At 40.4% G+C, this 9,074-nt stretch overlaps 1 pseudogene across 1 annotated transcript; it reads left to right on the forward strand.

The window, feature by feature from the left end:
* The first annotated feature begins 17 nt into the window (after positions 1-17).
* Positions 18-986, forward strand: LOC309834978 (large ribosomal subunit protein mL45-like; annotated as a pseudogene). Its single transcript has one exon. The product of its transcript is annotated as a large ribosomal subunit protein mL45-like (transcript).
* The last annotated feature ends 8,088 nt before the right edge of the window (positions 987-9,074 follow it).

Genomic DNA, 9,074 nt, shown 5'->3' on the forward strand with positions numbered 1-9,074 from the left:
GGAGCTAGCTCCACCCTATGTGCCTTCTCACCTGTCCCAGGCTCTTCACTCTTAGTCCCCATTCCAGAGGCCCTTGCATGAAAAAAATGGCAGCCCCCGTGCCGGGGGAGGTTGTCTTGCTTATCCAGACCATTAGAATGGTGGTCTCTGCAGCCAGTCCTGGTGACTCAGTACATAGCTGTAGTTCTAGTGAGAACTAAAAAACATTTCATACCCCCTACTTGTGAACCCAAATATGAATCAGAAAAGGAGTTTATAGAATGCCCAGAAAGTGCGACTGGTCATGCCTCTGGAACGTTTGGAGCATCTCACACATCTGACCTGTACAGCTGGTGTCTTCGATGCCTGTGTTCCTCCTGAGGGTGATGCTCTCATGTCATTTCTTTCAAAGGAAGCCTGACACAGAGCACTGAGCAATGGAAGAAGAATGTTGCCTCGGAATTGTCCGTTCGGAAGATAAAAGAATATGATGCTAATTTTAAAACGAAGGACTTCCCTGAAAAAGCTAAGGATATCTTCATGGCCGCTCACATTTATCTAAACGACTTAGATCACGACTGGCTTCACACCTTGGTGACTAATCACTGTTTTCTGGATGTGGTCTGGGATCAAACATAAGCCCATCTGCCAGAACTTTGTAGAATCTTTAGAGCCACTCCAGTGGTTCAGATTCACTGCTGAAGTCTGTGAAAGCAGGGCAACATGTATGGCCAGGTCCCTGTCCTCATGCACATCCAGCAGACTCTGACTGTCTATGATCAATTTGGCTGTTTGATGTAGGGACAGGAAGATGTGGCCAATGATGTCCTGGAGTATGTTGTATTTGAAAAGCACCAGATAAATCCCTTTGGGAGCTGGATTATGCAACAGTACCCCCATGGATACTTCCTAAGCAGCCCAACCTTAAGACAGTAATGATCCCCGGCCCCCAGCTGAAACTGTGGGAAGAACCACAAGGAGAAGCCCATAAGCCTCAGCTAACCTGATGGCAAAAATGACTCCTGAGATGAAGCACGGGTGAGGTGGCTGGAAGCAGAGAAGTCTATGAATCGGGGAGCTGGGTAGTCATCCATCTCCATGATGCTGTAGAAGGAACTACCTTGGTTCTCTCCCATCCTGCTTAAGTCTTTTTAGCAGTCTCATCCTCAACAACCATGGCTGATGGCTGGGCTCAGGTGGGTGGCTGGTATGCACAGCCATGCACCTCCGTCTTCTCCTCCCCCTTCCCTTCCTCCTTTTCCTCTTCCTCCCCCTCCTCTACCACCACCTCTTCCTCCTTCTACTAATTGCACATCTAGCTTCTGAGTCTAGATGAAAGGCAGTATGTTTCAGAGAACGTCTGATACCAGTTTTCCCCACAGCAGAGGCTGTCAGGAGCTAACTGGCAGAATTTTCTTTCTAATCACAGGGCAGGGACCAGAGTTTGAAATAAAACACTGTCAGGGTGTTGGACAAATTGTGGGTTCTGTACTTCTCCTGGTTCAGGCTAGAAGTAGGCCTGCCTTTAAAATGGCAGAAATGAAAGATAAGCTTCATTGTGAGTGATGTGACTTCCAGGAAATCCAGACATGGGAAAAATAATTAGTGTTTATAAAAGATGATGTCATTAAGAGGGTCTTTTCTCATACATGGACTCACTGAATCATCATTTGTATTTCATAGGGGAATGTAAATCCAAAGAAATCATTTATCCCTCAAAAAACCAAACAAAAACCAAACCCCACTCCCCCTCCCTCCACCAAACACCAGTCTGATATTGCTGTGAAGGTATTTTTCTAGATGCGATTAACATTTACACAGTAGACTTTGAGTAAAGCAGATTTCCCTCCATAATGTGGATGGGCTTCATTCAATCAGTTGAAAGTCTTAAAAGGAAAGTCTTAGATTTCCCCAGGGAGGAAGGAATTCTGCCTCTAGATTTACTGCTTTCAGATTCAAGACTGCAAAATCAACTCTTCACTGGTTCTCCAGCCTAGCTTGGCCTGCTCTGCAAGATTTTGAATTTTCTAGCCCCTCACAACTATGTGAACCAATTTTAAAAATTAATCAGTCAATCTCTCTCTTTCTCTCGCTGTAGGTCTATTTCTGGGTTTTCGGTTCTGTTCCATTGATCTATGTGTCTAGTCCTCTGCCAGATATCACACTCTCTTAATAATTGTAGCTGTGGAGTAAGCCTTGACATTCTAGCCTAAATAGAGTGATTCTTCCAACTTTATTGTTATTTCCAAAACTGTTTTACCAACTTTAAGTTCTTTGCCTTTCTATATAAATTTTAAAATAAGCTTGTTTATGCCTACCAAAAAGTCATCATTATAAAAAAGGCTTTATTTAATTCTATTATGAAAGTCATATGTGTTTATCATTGAAAAATTAGAGACTACAGGTAAACATTAAGAAGAAATGCTGTAAGGGACCCCCATAGAAAGGCCATCAAAATGACCAGAAGGCCTGGAGAACTGCCCTATGGGTTAGATTGAACTAACATTTCCTGATAGCATCTCATTGTACTAGGTGCTATGCTAAGAATTTAACCAAACATTATCACATTAAACCCTCATTGGAACACTGGAAGAAATATTATCTGTACTTGATTCTTGAGAAAACTGAGACACACAAAGGTTAAACAAATTGTCTAAAGTCACCCATTTAACAAACAGTAGAGCCACAGTTTTTTTTGTTTTTTGTTTTTTTTTTTTGCGGTACACGGGCCTCTCACCGCCGCGGCCTCTCCCGTTGCGGAGCACAGGCTCCGTACGCGCAGGCCCAGCGGGCATGGCTCACGGGCCCAGCCGCTCCACGGCATGTGGGATCCTCCCGGACCAGGGCACGAACCCGTGTCCCCTGCATCGGCAGGCGGACCCCCAACCACTGAGCCACCAGGGAAGCCCTATAATGTGTATACTTTTAAATTATATTTATTAAAATATGAATATTTATTTCTATTCTTTATTCAGGGTGTGATATATTATCATTTTATAGATTTCTATGTAAACTAGATACTAATCTTTTTTGGTTATGTGTTCACAAATAACTTCTCCAAATTGAATTTGTTTCTTTACTCTGTTTATAGTGTCTTTTGTTGTGGCGAAGTTTTAAAATTTTAATGTACTCAAATTTATCAATTTATTTTTTATGGTTTGAGTTTTGTTGTATTTTATTTAAGAACATTTCTATGCCCTATGGTCAGAAAGGCACCCTTTTATATTTTCTTCTAAAAAATTTTAAAGTTTTTCTTTTTCATATTTAGGTCTAAATTAAATTAAAATCCACTTGTGGCCTGAGGTAGGGATCTAGTTTTATTTATTTTTTTCCATATGTCGACTGAAAATAACTGCACAATGAGAGAACTGTGAGTTCAACTTTATTTGGGGACTTACTGTGGACTGTAGCCTGGGAGACAGCCTCTCAGATAGCTCTGAGGAACTGCTCCAAAGAGGTAGGGGCGAAGGTCAGCATACATATGATTGTGGTGAAGGGGTATGTGCAATCCAGCACGCATCTTGGTAGAGGGTTGCTGCTACTCATGAGGAGCAGATGTCTCCATTAATGATTTTAGTGCTTTTTTGGGGTATGAGAAGATGCAAGAAATTAGGTTCGTAAAATTTTCTCCTGAATATATCAAACTATCTGAAGGCTTGTTTTGCCAGTTTTTCCCAGAATGCCTCAGTCCTGATCTCCACCTGAACTCCTTTCGGGTGTGTTGAAGTCAGATACTGTGGTGGCTAATGACCTAATCCTTGTAGAGCTGGATGGCGAGTGACGTTCTTTAGTTGGCACATGGGATAACTGCACTATCAGGATAAGCTAGTTATGTTGCTGTAACAAACTAAGCTCTAAATCTTAATGGCTTAACACAACAAATATTTGTTGCTTTCTTATAAGTGTGCAACACTGGTGGCCATTCTGGGGTGGGGTGAGCACAGTTGGTTCTTTGCTCCACAGGTCTCTCAAAGACCCAGGCGGAAATAGCTCTGCCATTTTTTTCAGAATATACAGCTTCCTCTGTTAGCGTTGTAGGAAGGGAGTGCAGGGAGCTCCCACTCCTGCTCATATCATTTCTGCACATAGGTCGTTGTCATAGCCTGTCACGTGGCCTGACCAGCAGCAAGGTAGTGTGGAAGTGTTGACTTCAGTGTGTCTAGTAAGAGAGGAAAATTGGACATTGTTGAGCACTTAGTGTCCATCTGGTTAACTTGCTGTTCCAGCATCATTTATTGAAGAGTCCATCTACCCTCCCTCTTGATTCGTGACTTCATCTCTGTTATATTATGTAAATTTAGGTCCATTTAAGCAAGAATTAGTTTCTGGCCTCTCTACTTTGTTCTACTCTTCTGATTGTCTGTTCTTGGCAAATACTATAATTTCTTAATTACTATCCTTGCATAACATCTTTATATATGATATAGTAAGTCACCTACATTGTCCTTTTCCCTCAGAATTGTCTTTTTGCTTATAATTTTTGGTTGCCTCCATATAAATTTTAGAAGCACCTTGTCAAGTTGCATGAAAAAGCCTGTTAGATTTTGTCTGAAATTACATTTAATTTATAGATTAATCTGGTAATACGTGGCATCTTTTTTTTTTTTTTTTTTTTTTGCGGTACGCGGGCGTCTCACTGTTGTGACCTCTTCCGTTGCGGAGCACAGGCTCCGGACGCACAGGCTCAGCGGCCATGGCTCACGCGCCCAGCCGCTCCGCGGCATGTGGGATCTTCCCGGACCGGGGCATGAAGCCGCGTCCCCTGCATCGGCAGGCGGACTCTCAACCACTGTGCCACCAGGGAAGCCCAAAACGTGACATCTTTAAGATTTGATTCTTACCATCCATAAATACTTAAATTTTAAGTCCTTCCTTAGAATTTTGTACTTTTCTCAATAAAATTCTGACATCTTTTGCTAGATTTATTTCTAAGTATCTTATAGATTACTTTGTCATTTAAATGGTATCTTTAAAAAATTGCGTTTTCTAATTGCTTGTGATTTGTATGCAGGAATGTAATTGACTTTTTTGTATTGATTTTATGTTCAGCAAACATTCTGAACTTGCTCTTTGTCTCTAAGTTTTGGTCTGCAGAGTCTCCTGAATTTTCTGCATAGAAAATTACACACTGTTTGCAAAAAATAATGCTGTTATTTTCCTCCAATCCTTGTATTCTTTCTTTCCTTCCTCCTTCCCTTGACCTCTCTTTCTCTCTCTTGCTTTCTTCTTTTTTCCCAATCTTCTTTCCCTCTTTCCCTTCCTTTCTTCTTTCTGCACTACCCAGCACCTTCCATTTGAATTTGTTAAGCATGATAGCAGGCATCTTACCTTCTTACTGACACAAAAAGGATTCCTCTTCATATTAGTATTCGGTTTGTAGTAGGTGTTTAGTAGATGGGTACCTTTGCCACGTAAAGGAATTCCCTGTGTCTTTATACTTTGCTAAGAGTTTTTACTATCAAAGGTTGATGCTGAGTTTATTCCACCAATATTTCACATGAAAAAAAGTTCTCTAACTTTTACATTTCTTCCAAAGCTTCTGCTACCTATCATTTGCTTTTATCTTTCCATTATCCTGGGGTTGACTTCCAGAGAATGTTTCCAGCTGCGCATGGCACTTTTACTAATAAGCAGATGCCTCAATGGTTTGATGACCACAGACCTTTTTTTAGGACTCTGATTCTTTTTGTGTTCTGTATTTAAAAATCTGTTTATGTATGTGGATAAAATCCAAGTACCCCCACCAAGTTTTTGGCTGATAAGAATGCTAGGGACCAACTCAGAAAACAGAACAGTACATTTAGACTGATCCTACTTATTTCAAACTTATGACAATTCAATAATAGATATTTTCATAACAGTATCAGAAAGTTTTAACTCATCTCCATGAGATAAAGCCTCTCAGTATTCAGAATACCACTTTTGCTTAGGTAGTGAAAATTGACAGAGTGAGCCAGAGGGGGAATAAGGGAACAGCCAGTTATTTTCTGTTTCTTTGCAATAGTTGCAAATACCTTTCAGTTCCTCCACCCTGGAGGCTTGCAGATTAATTGTAACCATTCAAAGGCAAGGGCATCCTTTCTAGAATTTTGTTTGTCAGCAAAGATAACAGGGATTCAATTGTGTCAGTTCCTTCATGGCTACTCTCCCATTGGTTGTTCTGTAACTGTCAGTAAGATTTCTTAGTTAGCAAGATAGCTAGTGAAGCTCTTTGGGGGGAAAAAGATCGATTTTCTTTAATAAAAAGAATTAAGGTTAAATCAAACCGGAACTCTAAATCTAAGGTACTGTCTCCTTAGAGTTTATGTTCAGATATTTGGGTCTGAAGGACAGAAGTTTCTAAGACTTCTAGTTCACTGATACGGTGGGATTATGTGGGTGATAAGCTGCCTCTGTCATTTTATGACTGAGAGCAGATTCTATCTATGTATATAAATAGGTGACTATACTGCACTTAATCCTAAAGATTGCACTTAATCCTAAAGATTGCACTTAATCCTAAAGATTGCCTGGGTAATAGAAGTTTTCTATCTGCAAATGTAACCAAATCTCCACTTGTGCACTTCTGAGGTTTCGTGTCAAATTGCTACAGCCTGGAGTATGTTGAAATCTTCCGAACCTGTCATAATATATTAGTCCTTAATAATTTTCCTGAGAGAAAGGAAAATGACTGTATATCAGCAACTTTTCCTTCTGTGTCAAGTTTAGAAATGAACTCCTAAAAGAAGCGGACCTCCCAGGGAGCTAGGTATGAGTTAAGATACCTCCCTACCAGTAGACTGAGGAACATTGCCTATATGTATTGGCGGTAGTTTCATTATTAATAAATTCAGCAGAGATCTTCAGGTTGCCTTCCCAGCTCTATTCTTTTGTAAGTGAACTACTATTTGAAGATTTTGGGAGTGGAGTGTATATCCTGAAGTGATTATTCAGAATCCCTGCTCCTCAGCAAATGTCAGGATGCACCTCATCTAGAACATGCTTATTCCGGGCCAACAAGACTGTAAATCACCAAGTTTGAGAACTGCTGGTGACACCATTCATGACAGAGTCTTATCAAATCCAGAAACCTCAATTACTGCTACACCAATAATTGACCAAGCATGTGATGGGCACTCAGCAATTTTTGAACTGTTAAGGACAAGACTTACTCTGGCAATCCGTATGCTTTAGTTTCAAGGAATGTCTATAACATTCCTGATCCTTGAACAGAACAGCAGGGAGAAAGCAGAGTTAATGTCCATGTATCCATGAATAATATATATATTTTTTATCCAGTTTTTCAGTCTTCTGGAAAGTTCATTTCTCCAAAATTACTTATTATGTTGATAGTTTGTTTGATTCTACAATTCCTTATAGGCTCTGAACTTCCAGAGCGCAAGCACTTTCTCATATTCATCTCTATATCTCCAGTTCTTGGGCATATGGAATCACACTTAACAAATCTGGGGTGGGAAAATGTTATAAATATTAATGGATGCCTCACCTCTTTTCCCCACCAGTTATTACCTGTGACTGCTACCCTCTCTTCCTTTGGACAGCTGATCAGTCTGTCTTGATTGGCTCATTGAAGAATGACGAAGCAGATCATGAAAACAAGGGAAAAAACCTTGAGTCTTGAGATTCAATCTCATAGGCCCAGATGCAGAAGACAGAGATTTGGAAGAATACAAAGGAAGTAAGAGTGCACCAGGTGTGATAAAGATTCCTCTGGTTGTGATAGGAGTTGCTAGTACCTCAAAGCCAGAGAGATCCAGAGAAGGAGGCTTGTGCCTTGCCTGTCCTCCCCCTTGTCCAGCCCCAGATAATCCTCACATATCACAGAGGGGAGGAAACATAGTTCACAGACTGAGAGAGAGGACATGACGAGGTTTTGCGTGTAGGAATGAAGGGAAATTAGGGGTGACTTTTGGGGCCCAAACACCACTCAACGATGGATGAGTGACAGCATCAAGGACCAGATATCTCTGTACCCTTAGTACTATGGAGCTTCACCCCAGTACCCACAGACACACATCTCAAAATCCTGAGTTGGGGGGCCCGAGTTGATTCAAATAATATACCCACCATCTAGTGGAATTAAGAAAAATGTAAAAGTAATAATTCTTTCACTCTATAATTTGTGGACTAAGGTATATTTACAAGCTACAAATGTTTGTCATGATGTGAATATTTACCTACATACTTTATAAAAAGTTTTTCTTTCTTATTTATTTATTTATTTATTTTTCTTTTCTTTTCTTTTTATAGAGCAGGTGCTTATTAGTCATCCATTATATACACATCAGTGTATACATGTCAATCCCAATCTCCCAGTTCATCCCACCACCCCCACCCACCGCCGCTTTCCCCTCTTGGTGTCCATACGTTTGTTCTCTACATCAGTGTCTCAATTTCTGCTCTGCAAACTGGTTCATCTGTACCATTTTTCTAGATTCCACATATATGCATTAATATATGATATTTGTTTTTCTCTTTCTGACTTACTTCACTCTGTATGACAGTCTCTAGATCGATCCATGTCTCTACAAATGACCCAATTTCGTTCCTTTTTATGGCTGAGTAATATTCCATTGTATATAAGTACCACATCTTCTTTATCCATTCGTCTGTTGATGGGCATTTAGGTTGCTTCCATGACCTGGCTATTGTAAATAGTGCTGCAATGAACATTGGGGTGCATGTGTCTTTTTGAATTATGGTTTTCTCTGGGTATATGCCCAGTAGTGGGATTGCTGGGTCATAGGGTAATTCTATTTTTAGTTTTTTAAGGAACCTCCATACTGTTCTCCGTAGTGGCTGTATCAATTTATATTCTCACCAACAGTGCAAGAGGGTTCCCTTTTCTCCACACCCTCTCCAGCATTTGTCATTTCTAGATTTTCTGATGATGCCCATTCTAACTGGTGTGAGGTGATACCTCATTGTAGTTTTTTTTTTTTTTTTAACATCTTTATTGGGGTATAATTGCTTTACAATGGTGTGTTAGTTTCTGCCCTATAACAAAGTGAATCAGTCATACATAAACATGTTCCCATATGTCTTCCCTCTTGCATCTCCCTCCCTCCCACCCTCCCTATCCCACCCCTCCAGGC

The sequence above is a fragment of the Grampus griseus genome, assembly GCF_964374135.1.
Source record: "Grampus griseus genome assembly, chromosome: 16".
NCBI lineage: Eukaryota > Metazoa > Chordata > Mammalia > Artiodactyla > Delphinidae > Grampus > Grampus griseus.